Consider the following 16434-nt stretch of genomic DNA (forward strand, 5'->3'; position numbering starts at 1 on the left):
GACTGAGCAACTGAACTGAACTGAACTGATATACACACACATATATAATGGACTATACTTAGCCATAAAAAAGAGGAAATCTCACCATTTGTGGCACTATAAATGGATCTTGAAGGTATTAAGCTAAGTGAAATGAGTGCGTAGGATGGAGAAAGACAAATCCTTTAAAGTTTCATTCCTGTGTGCAATGTAATAATAAATAGTAAACCAAATCAAACATCAATGACAACAAAAACTACATACATACAGAGAATAGAGTAGTGGTTTCCAGAGTAGGAGAGGGAGGGAAGAGGAGAGTGAGTAAAGGGAAAGAAAAAATTAAGACAGGAAATCTGCAAAACTTTCTGTGGCAATGCCAAGCAGGATAGACACTATTGGTCCCTTTGTTCCCCTCTGTCCCTATCCGATGCAGAAACAGTAAATGATGCCCAAAGATACTGAGGCCATATTGTGAAAATGAGAGGAAGGCAAAGTTTGCAGAGATGTCAACTATGGTATCATGGCAATTTATTTCCTTGAGAAACTTGATATATGAGGGGAAAAGAATCATCCTTTGGTTTGTCATCGTGAAGCATGTCGCTGCTTGCAGCCTAGTTCATTCCTATCTGATATGATAGAATTATACCCTCTACAAGACTGTAGATGGTTTATGGGACTGTGGAACCACAAACACCTGTGTTTGAATTCCCATTCTGATATTGTGTGACCTCATATAATCATCTTTCTCTAAGATGCCATACCTTCATCTACAAAATAGAAATAACACTAATACTCAAAGGCTTGTTGTGAGAACCAAAGCGGATAACAGGTTAAAGGCATTATGGAAAAGAAGTGACATGTAGTATATACTCAGCAAATATCATATGCTGTTGTCACTATTATTAGTTGTATTTGTGCCATTTGCCCAACACTGCACATAATGAGGTAAATAATGATTCACTATGTTTTATTTTTTTTAAACTAATCTAAAAACAACTTATTTAAGTAGGAATAACTGCTTCCATTTAATGGTGAGAAGACTGAAGCTCAAAGAGGCTAAGTAATTTGCCAGAGATACAGCTATGTAATGACAGAATTGGAATTTTATCTATACTTCACTTTAAATCTTATACTTTTCTCTATGACTTTGTTTTCCTTTCATCCAATATATCCCGCAGAATGTTCAAGAAACATTGAAGAGACTGAGATTTAGAGAACTCTGGGATAAGGTTAACTCAGATTTAATGCAGAATTTGTTAGAACCTTCAATATGCCAATACATGCAGTGAATCTTTAAGGGGGTTATAATAATGAGTTTCCCATTTTTATGGTACGCATTGTGTTATGAGTTGAACTTTGTCCCCCTAAAAAGATACATTGGAATACTAATACCCAGCACTGTAGAAGATGGCCTTATTTGGAAATTGTGTCATTGTAAAAGTAGTCAAGATGAGGTCATCAATATTAATATGACGACTATCCATATAACAAGGGGAAGTTTGGACCAGAGGCAGACGCACACACACAATGATTATGCCAAGTAAACATAAAGACAGAGGCTGAAGTGATGAACCTGCAATCCAAGGAATGCCAAATATTGCTGGAAAATCGCTAGAAGCTTGGAAAGAAATATGGAACAGATTCTCCCTCGCAGGCTCAAAAGGAACCAACCCTGCAGACACCTTGATATTGGATTTCCAGCCTCCAGAACTGTGAAACAATAAATTGCTGTTTGGAAGTCACTTGATACTTTGTTATGTCAGCACTAGCAAATTGATATACATGGAATACACTTTTTGGAGAAGTCTTGACTATATCACCTCCTAAGTTTCTTCTCTAGGTTGATCAACCCAAGTTCTGACACCCATTTCTCATGCAGTATAAGCTAAACGCATGAGCTCATCTCATTATAAATATCAAATTACTAATATATAAAGAGGACCTTCACCTTATTAATAAAGCCAGAATCAGGATATTTAAGACAGAATATAGATGGATCAGAAAATAGTTTTCAAGGGGTAGTGTATAAAGCAGGATGTCTTATAAGTCCCCTCTTTTTGATTCAAACTTTAATGATTGGATAAAGTTCTAGACATATAAAGGCACAGGGACATTACTTCCCTTGTAATACGTTCTATAAAATTTGAAAAGGTAACCTTTCTTTTACATTTTATTTCTATCTTTTAAAAAAGTATCTGACTATTCAGATTTTATTAAAAAAAGAAACTTTGCTATTGAAAAGCCATCATAAAAATATTAAAAAATATTAGAATATCTATATTGTGAGTGATACTCCCTAGATGTGGAGCTCTTGTGCAGTATGCAACCTTAACATACATGCATGGCAGCCCTAACACAGCCATGCTCGGGTGACCACAAATATAGATAACCTCCACAGGTAGTTGGTTTTATTTTCATGATTTCTCTGTGTGTGTGTGTGTGTGTGTATGTGTGTTAGTTGCTCAGTCGTGTCCAACTCTTTAGCAACCCCATGGACTGTAGCCCTCCAGGCTTCTGTCCACTGGAGTGGATTGCCATTTCCTTCTCCAGAGGAACTTCCCAACCTAGGGATTGAACCCCGTTCTCCTGCATCACAGGCAGATTCTTTACTGTTTGAGCTACAGGGAAGTCTGAGAAGACTTAAGTAACAAAAGGCCCTAGTAAGTAACTGCTGCAGAAGAGATCCACATTGACAGAGAAATGCCAACATGGTTTCCTTTGGCAGAGATTCCCCCAACATATGACTGATTGAGAGCTATGTACAATATCTTCTCATTTATTTGACTAGGTAATATTTTCCCAATCAATTTATCTCAATGAGTATACCACTTTATTGCTTTATTAAAGAAATACTAAATTCTATGTGTGGTTTACTAAAAAAAATATAGCCAAGATAGAGCTTTGATTATTCAGGCTTTAAAAGAAAATCCCAGGCTAAAATTAATAAGGCTATGCTCTTCAATTAGCTTTTAACCTGAATAAGTTCATGAGTGTCTTCCAGGGGCTTCATAAACCATTTGTGTTTTTCTAGGGATGACTCCATAATTTTCATCAAATATGCAAAAGGGTATGTGTCACAAAGTGATTAAAACCCACCTGCCTATGGTGAATCCTGAGGGCTTACACACCCATATCTATATGGGAGAGTGAATCTAGGACTTCTTTAGAACTTGCATCTGGCCACAGATGCACCTTCAACCAACCTCCATGCAGAGACAGAGGACCTGGTCAATACCGGGCTTATAAACCTTCCTAAAAGACTGGGGAGGATTGAATGAGATGATGCACATGGAACACTTAATACAGAGTCTAGCATACAGTAAGCACTCAGTAAGTGTTCCCTAGTATTAATATTGCTAGTTTGGCAGATTCCTGATGAATATGGCTTTACTTTTACCACCATGCAAAATGCTTGTACTGCAGGTTTAATATCTTATTCAGTTCCATTTCATACTTATCAAAATTTGATAAAGCAAAAATGATTTTCATGGAATATTTACTGAAAAATTTGTTCTTTATCTGGTCCTCTAGACACTCTAAACTCTATCTTTGAGCTAATCTAAGCCATCAGTGAGCAATATATCTAGAAATCAATGTTTTCCAATTCCCATCTCACTCCCTTTTCAATATAAGGAATTGCTTTTAGAGAGTCATGCTTTGGCATCAGCCCATCCACGTCTATTAAAGGATTTTATTTTTTAAGCTCGAGAGATTTCATTATTGTATTTATTATAAACATATTTTTGAGGGCATTGTAAACTCGATCGTATAAAGCTCTTTTTGTGAGGACCAACAGGAAATACCTCTTTGCTTTAAGCTCCAGGAAAAATTACGTTTCTCCAGGAAAAAATTAAAAAAGCTTATTCCAAATTTTAGGGCATTTAAATAACTTATCATCTGTTCTTCTTTTCACTGGCTACACAGAGTCAGGTTTTTATTTACTTTTAACAAATATAGATGATCCCTGCGGCATATATGCTACATATAATGCTACTGATGATACCATCTATTTTAAACACTTATTATATTCTATTTCTGATTATTTTTCTTAATTTTATTTGCATTTTATGTACTGTATTATAACCACATATATAAAACCAGTTAAAATTCTTAAGAGGGAGCATACATACATATATATACACACATATATAAATACTTAAATACATAAATAAATAATACATGGAACTCATCTACTGTGGTAAAATGATTAACCTCTCTACGCACTTCACTGTTTTTAGATTTCAAAATGGTAGCTATTTCAGAGAACTTTAATGTATATAGTAACATTTGATTTATTGATACATATTAATTGGGAGTATGGAACAGAGTGCCCCGCCAATATTTGTTCTTTTACTGTCCTTCTAAACAACTTGCAATTTGGACAAATTAGTAGTCAGCAGAAATATTAATTTGCCAGTAATCCTAGGGAAGTGGTGATTCTGGTTCTTGGCATGAGGTGAAGACTTAAAAGGACCTTGCCTCAGCAGATTTAGGTTGAAACACTAATTAGAAGGGACTGTAACGATGGGGGAGGAGTAGAATGGATACACTGTGCTTCACATCTAAATTCATATAGTAATTAAAATGTGGTCACAGTTCTCAATAATGCCAGCTCTTAGGCAAGAAGGCTTTAGGGCTGAAATAGTGGGATTGCTGAATTCAGATGAAGTTTTATCTGACAAACTGCTTGAGGCATACAGGGCATGTCTTTGTGCTTAAGAGAGGCAATATCTTTCTCTGAACTTTACCTTTTCAAAGGTGTATTGACTCATAGAACTTTTTAAACAAATGAGGCCATGCAATTTGGAAAAAAAAAAAAATGGATGTTAGGATTCCACTAAACCAAAGGAAGACTTTTTGTTTTTTTCCCTATAGTATGAAGTACATGTGTTTTTCTTCCACTAGGTTAAAAAGCAACATACATTTCCAGTTTGAGTGAGCCACATGAGAGATTATGTGGGAGATTTAGGATCAAGTACAGCAGCAGCCATTAGGTAACACACAAATATGCTGGCTCGCCTCACTGGCACAGGCATTGGCTAGACCAGGACATTAAGACATTGTTGCAGTCTCAAAATAACTTTGTGGTAATAGTACTTTTGGCATTCCCTGAAATGCTGGGAAGGGGTAATATTCTACCTGGCTACTGTTCCTTAAAACAGATTTTATGGAAGTTTATGAAAGATGAAGCTAAAGCATTTTTTAGAATGACTGATAGTAGTAGGTTCTCAGAAACATTTTTAATTCAGAGATGACTGAAGAGAAAACAGTTTTACTCCTTTCTCCTATACGCTGCATCCTACCCTCTTACAATATGCATTATTCCTCTTTTTCACTTCAGAACATTCAAGTTCTCCCACTATACCAGATGTTATTCATGGGCATCTAAATGTACTCAAAACCCTCTCCCATCTTTAACAACATTTCTTTTCCAGCTATGACTGTTTCCCTCCTTCTATTTACAACCAAACTCCTCAAGAACAGTTATCTCTGTCCACTTTGTCACTGCCTCGCTTCTCAGCTAACTCCAAACTGGTTTCTACTATTTGACTTAGAGGCTGTTGAAGATTTCTACGGTTTACAAATTCAATGGAGGGTTTTAGGATCGATTTAGCAATACAGTTTGAAAGCCTTAGCGATATCTCATATATCCCAAACCAAACTCTTATTCTTCTCCCTAAAAAGCTGGTCTTCCCCCAGTGTTTCTTCTGTTGGTGAAATAGTATCACTATTCATCCAGCTGCAAAACCCAGAAATCTGAGGGAAGGTGGAAGAAAAAAACTGGTTGCTTTCATTTCTTAACTTCTGCAATGGTTTCTAGTAAACACCAAGACTCTTCTTCGATGGGCCATATTACTTTTGCTCCAGAGCTTGGGACTTACTTTTCCTCAAAACCAATCTCAATTCAGCAGCCATAGTTTTGGAAAACATGATCATTTCAATAACTCTCAAATGGCAATCATTGCTCTTTGAGTAAAACCTAAAACCTTTAACGTGGACCTCAAGGTACAGACAGTCCATTTTTGTCTTTGTTCCTCTCCTCTCTGCTTGATTCTCTGGCCTCCTGTCACTCTGGCCTTGCTCTTTCCCACCTCAGAATGCTTGCAAAGGCTGAACCATCTCTTTGTAATAGATTTCTTCTATAATTTTACTGTATTATCCACTTTACAAACCAACTCCCACTAATTCTCTAGCTCTCGTATTTCTTCACCCCTGATAGCAGATCCCCTTACACTCATTGCTGTACTCCGCTATGACATGGTCACCAATAAATGCTCAAATATAGCTTCCAGGAGGCTGCATACAGCCTATTCCTTACTATATTATTAGCATCTAGCACAATGTATGTTCTCAATAAATTTTTGAATTGATCAATTTTCTGATTCAATCATTATTCTAATTCCTCCATAAAGTATTTAAACATTTTCCTTATTAAAATCTAAGTAAAATAGCCTATCAACTAAAATTCAATGTACAAAAATGTTTCAAAGTGGAAGATTTTAGCAGCTGAGTCATTGTACTAAAATCAGGTTCCCAATGCATTATAGATATTCAATAGATATTTTACTATGTGAATTATAAAGGTGAATTATAAAGGCCTGCTTACTTATTATCTTTAAGGCAATGAAACTGCATTAGTAAATTTAAACTCAAACAAATGATACTTGTTGGCATGTCTATCTCTTTTTCTTCTCCTATATTTATCTTTATTTCCCTAATTTTGAGAAGGGAATACATTTTTTTTTCTCAAAACATTTTTTTTTCCTGGCAGAATAACTGTTTTCAGAGATGATAAAAAAGCTATTTGTTGGAAATATGAAGAAAAATTTCTTATTAAAGTGAATAAACTGTGGAGAATTGCTCTCACGGACACCTTAAAAGTGTTGTCTTTAGAAGAAGAGGAGAGATAATTAAGTTCCAGATCTTAAAACCAACCATCAATCCCCAGATTTATCACACCATGGCTTGTCACCCACCCCTGCAACCCAGAATCAGCCCCAGGAACTAGCAGTGCCTTTCAGCAGTGCAGAAGGTTCTGGACTCCTGGAAAGTTCTACTCTCAACAATTTCATGGAAGCTGGTGATTATATACCATTAGGGTTACTGCACCACCTTGATTCAGATGGGACTTCACTTCCTCTTCTTTCCTTTAACAAACACTTTTTGGGCATCTATTATATATAATGAGCATGAGTTCTGCCCTGTGCAAGGTAAAGTTTTGTGGAAATTGATAAATAGATAGACTCTGTTTTAGTTCATGGGGCTTCCCTGATAGCTTAGATAGTAAAGAACCTGCTTGCAATGCAGGAAACCAAGGTTCGATCCCTGGGTTGGGAAGATCCCCTTGAGAAAGGAATGGCTACACCCTCCAGTATTCTGGCCTGGAGAATCCCATGGACAGAGCAGCCTGGCAGGCTACAGCTCATGGGGGTCGCAGAAAATTGGACACGACTGAGCGACTACCACTTTGACTTTTAGTTCATAATCTATAGGGCTTCCTGGCCAAAAGGATATGCTGATACAAGCATGAGCAAGATGTTCTGGCAACAGAGAAGCTTGACCTGCAAAGTCCTCTTGTGGGGGGTAGTGGTTGAGCTAGGACGTGAAGGGCAAGTAAGTGAGCCTCGTGATACAGGAACACAAAAGGGAGAGGAGAGGCGCTGTGAAGGCACAAGACGCATCCTCTGGCTGGGAGCTCTAGATGCTCAGCGGTGTAATTGCAATACGGGAGGGGTTGGATCAAGAAACACAGAAAGGATCTTTTCCCTGCAGCCACTAAAATTTTGAAGCAAACGTGACACTTTACGAAAATGCTGCTAGAGGATGGATTAGAAGAGTTAGGATACCCTGAAGGGAAGAACATGTCTTTGCACCTTATTCTCCCAGCAGCTTGCCCAGCCAAACATAAGTCTTGACCAGCTGAGCTATGAGGGAAGAACTAAACGTAAGTCAGTGTTCAATAAATATGTATTGAATATTTTTTCTGAGTAGAGGTACCAGTAAGTCATCACTCAGCTGTCTATACCTCAAGTAATAGAGTTCAGGTTGTTTCTAAACAGAAGGATAACGGGAAAAGGGGAGAGGCCACTGGGCACCAAAGACCTGACGTGGAGGCAAAAGTAGAGGCTGAAGGTATAGAAAAGGGAAGATGAGGGCACCTTGGGTAGATGTTTCAGGCCCGGTGATTTTCCCTAGGGGCAACAGCTCCCAACTCGGCATGTCAATTTCCATACAAGGAAGAGGTCACGACTACTGCTGTCCCATCGCTAAGTCCTGTCTGACTCTGTGACCCCGTGGACTGCAGCACGCCAGGCTCCTCTGTCCACTGTCTCCCAGAAGTTGCTCAAATTCATGAGCATTGAGTCACTGATTCTATCGAACCATCTCATCCTTCGTCACCCCCTTCTCCTGTTGCCTTCAATCACCATAAATGCACATAATACAGACTAGCTTTAGGTAGGCACTGCAGGCTGCAGTCCATGGGGTCGCAAAGAGTCGGACACGACTGAGCGACTTCACTTTCACTTTTCACTTTCATGCATTGGAGAAGGAAATGGCAACCCACTCCAGTGTTCTTGCCTGGAGAATCCCAGGGACGGGGGAATCTGGTGGGCTTCTGTCTATGGGGTTGCACAGAGTTGGACATGACTGAAGCGACTTAGCAGCAGCAGCAGCCCTAAGTGCTTTCAGGCACAAACATTCGCTGTGTCTATGTATCGAGGACCCACAGATACAGTCCCTGTCATGGATCTAAGATGCCAGCAAGAAGACAGAGGACAAACAAGGAAAACTGTAACTATTTGGCATATTCCCAAACTGAGAGATGGCAAAGTGTAATTGTCCAGAGTAAGATATTTGGAACTAAGACTGCCTGGCCTTGAATTTTAACTTGACCACCAGCTGTGGCTATGTGACTTTAGAAAAGTTATATAACTGCTCTGCCTTCTTCCCTGACCTGTAAAATCAGGTCAGTAGTTATTATGTATCTCTTTAGGTTATGCAGAGTATTAAATGAGCAAACAGGTATAAAGATTTTAGAAGAAAGCCTAGCAAATAGTAAATATCATTAGAAAATATTCCTATTAAAGTTTTATTATAACAATTAGCATAAGTAAATGCTATGAAGGAAACTCAAAGCAGAGTAAAGGAAAAGAGACCTGGACAAGGCCAGGGTAGGAAATGGGAGTAGGGGGAAATCATTGAGAGAGAGATCCGGAAAAGTGATTCGGAGGAGATAACATTTCAGGAAGAGACCTGAAAGAAATGGGGCAGTGAGTCATAGGAGTATTTGGCAGGAGCATTTCAGAGAGAGAAGGGCCAGCACAGAGTGAGCAAGTGCCACTGGGCAGAAACCAGTTTGGCTTGCCGGGCTAAGGATAGTAAGAAAGTTGCCGTGACCAGACCTGGGTGAGCGAGGCAGCACACAGAAGAGATGTGGCAGGAGGTGAGGCCGGAGACAGAAGCGGTGGCAAAGTCATTTGGGCCCTACGGGTCACTGGAAATAGTTGAGATTTTATCTGAGATTTAAAGCCACTCTACCTTGATCAGAGATACAGCACATCTGGGTATCTTTTTAAGCAATGGTCTCCCTGACAACATAGAATGAGTTGCAGAGCAGGGGCTGTGGCAGCAGGCAATTCCGGCTGGACCTTTAGCTCGCATATCAAGCATGCAAGAGAAACATCAGCAGTCCCATTTAACAGTGCACAGCATGGGGTTCACTAAGACTTTATCCAAAGGCACCCGGGAGCAACTCTCACCATCATCCATCTCCCGAATTTTTCACCTTCCTCCACTGAAACGCCGTTCTCATTAAACACTAACTCTCCGTTGCCCTCCCCACTCCCCCAGCAACTAGCAACATGCTTTCTAAGTCTATGAATTTGACTATTCTAGATATGCTAAATAAGTGGAATGGAACACTATTTGTCTGCACCAATACTGGAATGCATTTTTAACATTAACTTGGTACATGTTCCACAAACAGACTGTATCATTTCCACACCCCACTCCCCATGCTAGACAGTACGTGCTCATTAGTTATGAGAGCTGCACATCAATGGGAATGGACTTAGTGCCACTGAACTGTACAGTTAAATATAGCTAAAATAGTATGTTCTATATTATATGACTTTTGCCACCAAAAAAAAAAAAAAAAGGCATTGAAGACACACAGGTATTTTGACTCTAAATCTGTATATGTTTTTCACTCTGCAGGAAAGTCTTCCTGGGCTTCCCTGACTCGGTCAGATTGTCCACTGCAATTTCTCTCTGCAGCAGGTTCCCCGTCTGTCTAGCACCTATCACAGGCTGATTTTACACTAGTTGGGTGATGACTAAACTATGCTTGTTTCATGACTAAGAACAGTGGCAGTGCTTACCACTGGGTCCTCAGGGTCTGTCTAGCACTTAGAGCAGGTATTCAAGAATTATTTGTTGAATGAATGAATGAATTGTACTGCTAAAGTAGAGTGAGCAGAATTAAGAAGAACGAGAATAAATACAGTGACAACATGAATAAATGAGAAATTAAATTTAACACAGTAACAACAGAGACCTACTATACCTGAGTATCTTTTTTTTTAATCTAGGCATTTTTAAAAGATTATTAGTAAAAGCAAAAAGAAAAGTATTTTTTAATAATCAAGACAATTATAAATTCTGATTGCCTAAGTTGTCTTCTGTTTTTTTTTTTTTAAAATCAGGGCATTAAACCAAACACAGCAGACATTTCCCCAAACTTCTTTATGTTCAGGGAACATTATGTTAATGACTGTCTAAAAGTCGGCCATGCTGAAGAATGAAGACCATGGTATATATGCAGTCTTGGAAACAGACAAGAAATGAAAAAAAAGTTCAAAATATTGCTATTATATTAGCAAAGGCAATTGCTTATGTTTGCATGGTGCTTTCCAAACTCTAAAGAACTGCTGCATATATTATCTCATTGCTCATTCAGCAGGTATTCATCATTTCATCCATCTCTCCCTCTCTCTCTCACACACACACACTTTCTGGATCATTTCTGCAGAGATCTCCTTTACAGTGGCCTTGATAAAAGCTGACTGTGATATTTTATTAAATTCAGCTCCCATTAAGACTTGGCATTGTTTGAAGCACTATCAGATGATGCTGAGCTCAGTAAGGGCACTTGTTCTTAGACCTTCTATCTTCATCAAAGAGCAAGTCCCAATCTTTCTTTTTCAGAGATGGAATTGCAAAGTTGCTTCACTTTTCACTGGTATGTGATACCAAATTCCATGCTTTCATTTTATCTTGGGGAGGCCAGATACTAAGTAGATAAAAATGATTCCCTGTTCTTCAGTCTAACACCTCTGAAATTAAGCCCTGGGGAAGCCATTGATAACACTGAAGTTGTAACTTCTCTCTAGGTTGTCTGGAAAAGTAACTCTACGGATCCTCCAGGAGCAAGACTTGGCCATTATCATATTACAGCACATCAGGGGCTGCCAGGACAAGATAAAGAGATGAGGCACAGTGTCCACAAATGTGCCATCTCAGCTCTGACAACTACGACATCATTTCACAACTGGATGACTTATGTTTAATAATATATATTTTTTAAATGTCACTTACTGGGAAAAGCAGCTGGCTCTGCTCTTGCTATGTACTACTACTACTAAGTTGCTTCAGTTGTGTCCGACTCTGTGCGACCCCATAGACGGAAGCCCACCAAGCTCCCCTGTCCCTGGGATTCTCCAGGCAAGAACACTGGAGTGGGCTGCCATTTCCTTCTCCAATGCATGAAAGTGAAAAGTGAAAGTGAAGTCGCTCAGTCGTGTCCGACCCTCAGCAACCCCATGGACTTCAGCCTTCCAGGCTCCTCCATCCATGGGATTTTCCAGGCAAGAGTACTGGAGTGGGGTGCCATTGCCTTCTCCGAATATGTAGTAACTCATTTAATCCTAAAAACAGCCCATACAATGTATATTATTACGCCCTAAATCTCCTTTTGATATACATTAAAAGAAAACTGAAGACAAGGCAAATCAGGCAACATAGTCAAGTCCACACAGGTGCAAGATAGTAGGGCTGGGATCTGAACCCAGGTTATTTCTCTTACACTGAGCTTTCTATTTAGTTTCATGAAAGAGAGAGACAATATCTGCGGGTTTGTGGGGAGACATGGGTATCTGAATATAGATAATAATAAGTAGAAGAACTATAATTTAAGTTCAGGTGTATCTTAAATTTTAAGTTCCTTCCACTGTGGGAAAAAAAAAAGATCCCCTTTCCAATTCAGCAATATGTTTCCCTAAAGTGAATAAGCCTTTAAAAATACTCTTTTGGAGAATTAAAAATTATTCCCAAGTTGATTTGAAGGGTGTGTGTGTGTATTCTCTCTCTCTCTCTCTCTATATATATATATATATATATAATATATATATACACAGATACACACACATTCTAAAACAGTGGTAAAAATAAATGAACGGTTATGCATTCTTCTCACCTGTTAACCTCGTGCTTAGAAAATCTTAGTGGTGCAGATTCAAGAACAGGGGCTTGTATACTTATGGTGGATTCACGTGATTTTGCAGCAGAAAACAATAAATCATTGTAAAGCAATTATCCTCCAATTAAAAATAAGTTAAAAAAAGGAAAAAAAATACAAGGTTTGAATGCCCTATCTCTGCTAGAAGTGTCAACCCTTTTAATCTACCAGGAATTATTGAGGAATTTGTTGACTTAAACTTTATTAAGAATGCCATGGTAACCTGAAAGAGTTAATACATTTCTGGACATACTTATTTCTATTAATAAAGGTTATGCTGCCTGAAAATGATTATCTAAGGCATCTGGAATTTATATTTTAAATTAGAGAAAGTCCAGTGGCTTCTAGAGAGTATATGGCACTAAGAAAAAGAAATTTCATCTTTTATGAAATCCTTAAGGACCCTTGCAAATGACTCTTTTCAAAAAGATGTTAAAAGGGATGCTTATTACACTTTGGCCTCCTGCTCTAATTTCTGTAGCCTTCCCTAGGGTTGAATGAGGAATAAAATGGCATCCTTTTTTCTTAGGGCTATTAGGGCTTTTCATGTCTTTCCATACATCAAGATAATAAACCCTATTCTGCGTCTTCTACATTAAACAGTTGATTTTAAACATATGCATTTTGGTCCATCAAACTTGGTTAATTAATATTTCACCATAAATTTCCCATTATATTTGGCAATTCTTAAGAATGAGGGGAGAAAATCAGGATTTCTAAACTCATATTTAAAGAAAATATAATCAGTAACCTAGGAATATAATCCACTCGTAATTCCTAAAGGTATAATTTCCCCCATCATCCCAAACAATTAATGAGAAGGAATCAACAGTTCTGGTGAATAAATGAGCTTTCAAAAGGAGGAAAGAAGGTAAGTATGCTTGTGAAGGGAGATAAGTTATCAAGGAAAGGTAAGAAAATGAGAGGGGAAAATGCCTTATAAGACAAATTATCTCCGTATTTTAACGAAGGCCAATTCTTAAGAGTAAGGGGTGCCTATTTTGGTAGAAGGCATGGAAAATCAAGATTAACAGTAATCAATCAATGAAAGGCAAGATGAATTAAATTGGCTAAATAAATGAAAAAAAATAGGGTCAAGGATCAAATTCTTGACTATACATTCAGGCTCAAATATCAACTCAAATGTCACATCTTCCTTATAAATTCTTCCCCAACTTCTCTAAGTAACTAGTAGTTTGTGCCTCTGGAGACTTAAAGAAAATATTATACAATTATCCATTATATCTCACAACTCATTTACAATAATTGTGACTTCCAACCCTACCCATGAAGAATTATCACTAGGGAAATTACCTCCAACTATAAATAACTAGAAAATCAGACAATTTTGTCTGATTTTGAAATCAGACACTTAAATATAAATGAATAATTTTCAGTCCTTTGGTAATAGTTATCCCTGAAATCTCCAAAAGGAGGGAAATAGATGAGATGAGGTCAACTGTTGCCCCAACTTACTGCCTGGAGGCAGTTTTTAAGGAGAGAACAAGAAATATGGAACCAACCAGAGCTCAGTTTCAATATATTGAGAAGAAAGAAACTGGAGTTCAGGGTGACCTAGGCAGGTAGAATTTATAAGCCGAATACCAAAAAGAAAGAGAGTGAAAGAACACGCCAGAGCTCTGAAAGGCATCCTCCTTGTTCTTTCCATCCTCTGGTTGTATTAATATAATAATCTAGGCATGCATAGGTAGAGACTCACGAGACCAGAGAAAGAGTCAATGGAAAGTTATAGACTGAACAATTCCCAGGGTTCACATAGAGCTAGGAATATTTCACATTTCCACCAGCCAGAGTAGATAGACCTCATATTACTGGGGCATCAGGTAAAGTATAAAGAAAAATATTGCTCTAGTTATAGGATAAATTAACATTACTTAACCCTGAATGCATGCATGTTCAGTCGTGTTTGACTCTTTGTGATCCCCTGGGCTGTACCCCCCAGGCTCCTCTGTCCATGGGATTTCCCCGACAAGAACACTAGAGTGAGTTGCCATTTCCTTCTCCAAGGGATCTTCCCAACCCAGGAATCGAACTCAAGTCTCCTGCATTGTAGGTGGATTCTTTACCATTGACCCTCCTGGGAAGCCCCACAATTTAGACATTACCACTTTATGTAAGAGGGGAAAATTGGCGGCTATATAGTGTTTTATCACTTTTTAAAATCAAGCTGAATATAAAAACTCAAAGACCTACAATTTTATACAGTTAAGTTCAACAAAAACATAAAAACGCATCTCTGTATTTTAACTCCAAGGAACCTAGGATGTTAAGAAATTTATCTAAAATACGAAAATACATTTGTGGAAAGCAGATGTCTCCTGTCCATTACTTCACCAAGTCATGCCTGTATACTAACAAATTGAGGCCTGATACTCTTGCCCAAGTGTGTATTATGCTAGTCCCTTTAAAGCCATAAAGCTCCACCTACCTTAAAGGGAAAGCCTAGGATGTCCAGGTTCACTTCCACATTTTCTCAAGTTAAAGACTTCAGGATACAGCAACCAAGGAGGGACTTATGCTGGGGAAAGGGGAGAGAAGAACGGGGGTGGAGCAAGAGATAGGCAGGGAGGGGAGGACAGAGCTGCAGTCTGGTTACTTCTCTCCTCCTGCCTGGAAGACCATACACAGAAAACCCCCCGAGCTCCAAACCAGGTGCTGTACACTTAGGAGGAACACCTGTGACAGGTTTCATGTTCCACGTTAAGAACTTGGTGGTGGTTTAAATATGCATCAGCTGAAGCGTTTCTGCTCCCAATGCAGATGAGCACTTTTGTGGAGAGAACTTTAAAAAATAAAGCCCGTCATCTACAAAAGGCAACATGTATTTACGCGTATGTAGCTGAGCTGGGGGAAGGGCTTGGACCCACTGAAAAGTAAATGGCAATTCCTTGCATTAAAGGACTGACTTGAACAACTATCTTGTTTTACTGAATACCATAGCCCTTAAAAGTCATAAATTGTGTTCAACTTGAGTCTTCGACCCCCACGCCCACCATCGCAGCTTTTATCTTCTATAAAGAGTCTGCTCATCACTTTCCCACTAATCCAAAAAGCAGGAACTGACATTACTACTCTGAAGATGCATTTTATTTTCCTAAGACTTCTGAGATGCTGTAGTTAAAAAAAAAAAGAAAAAGCTGTAGTTAAAACTCCACCGCACGCCCACCCCTTCCTTTTCTGCTATCAACACAGTAGCTTTCACAACCCAGACTGCACAGATGGGAGAAGCTGGGGATTATATTAAAAAGACAAAACACAATACGTGGGCCCCGCCCCTACCCCCCAAACCGCCCGGCCTTACCAATTATATTTTCCCACAGGTGCAGCCTTGAAACCACTTTCCACCTTGACGTTTGGGTGGAATGAATTCCACCTGTAGCTCCAGGAGAGATTTATGATTAAATTTAAGATTTTTATTCCATCTCCCTGGCAAGAAAGACCTATGAAGACACCGGCTGATGGGTTCTAGGAAATTGTATCTGTTCTTTGGTTAAAACTTCTAAGGACTTCCAGTGAAGACTAGAAGTGCCAAGGGCCATTTTCTCCAACCAAGAGGGGACCTAGCCTAGGGCAAAGTCAGAATTCAGAAGGTATAGGATAAATTAACACTAATTAACCCTAGTGGTAAGGAACCTGCCTGCCAATGCAGGAAACACAAGAGATGTGGTTCATTTCCTGGGTCAGGAAGATCCCCGGGAGTAAGGCATGACAACCCACTCCAGTATCGTTGCCTGGAGAATCCCATGAACAGAGGAGCCTGACCAGCTACAGTCCATAGGGTTGTGAAGAGTCACACACAACTAAAGCGACTTAGCACACACACTTGCAACCCTAGATTTAGGAAAGCCTTACTTTAAAAAAAAAAAAAAAAAGAGTAAAATCAAGCCTCAAATGTGCTGAACAATGCAACCTAATAG

At 38.8% G+C, this 16434-nt stretch overlaps 1 protein-coding gene across 6 annotated transcripts in view; it reads right to left on the reverse strand.

Moving 5' to 3' along the window:
- DLG2 (discs large MAGUK scaffold protein 2) overlaps positions 1-16434 on the reverse strand; it is a 1420652-nt gene that overhangs the window by 983825 nt on the left and 420393 nt on the right. The window contains exon 2 of one of the 6 annotated variants that reach the window (XM_055581486.1): positions 14946-15035. The exons of the other annotated variants lie outside the window; for them this stretch is intronic. The gene's annotated coding sequence lies outside the window, so the exon portion shown is untranslated. The remainder of the gene's footprint in view (positions 1-14945; positions 15036-16434) is intronic. 6 annotated transcript variants of the gene reach the window in all.

Source organism: Bubalus kerabau, chromosome 5 (genome assembly GCF_029407905.1).
Source record: "Bubalus kerabau isolate K-KA32 ecotype Philippines breed swamp buffalo chromosome 5, PCC_UOA_SB_1v2, whole genome shotgun sequence".
Taxonomy (NCBI): domain Eukaryota; kingdom Metazoa; phylum Chordata; class Mammalia; order Artiodactyla; family Bovidae; genus Bubalus; species Bubalus kerabau.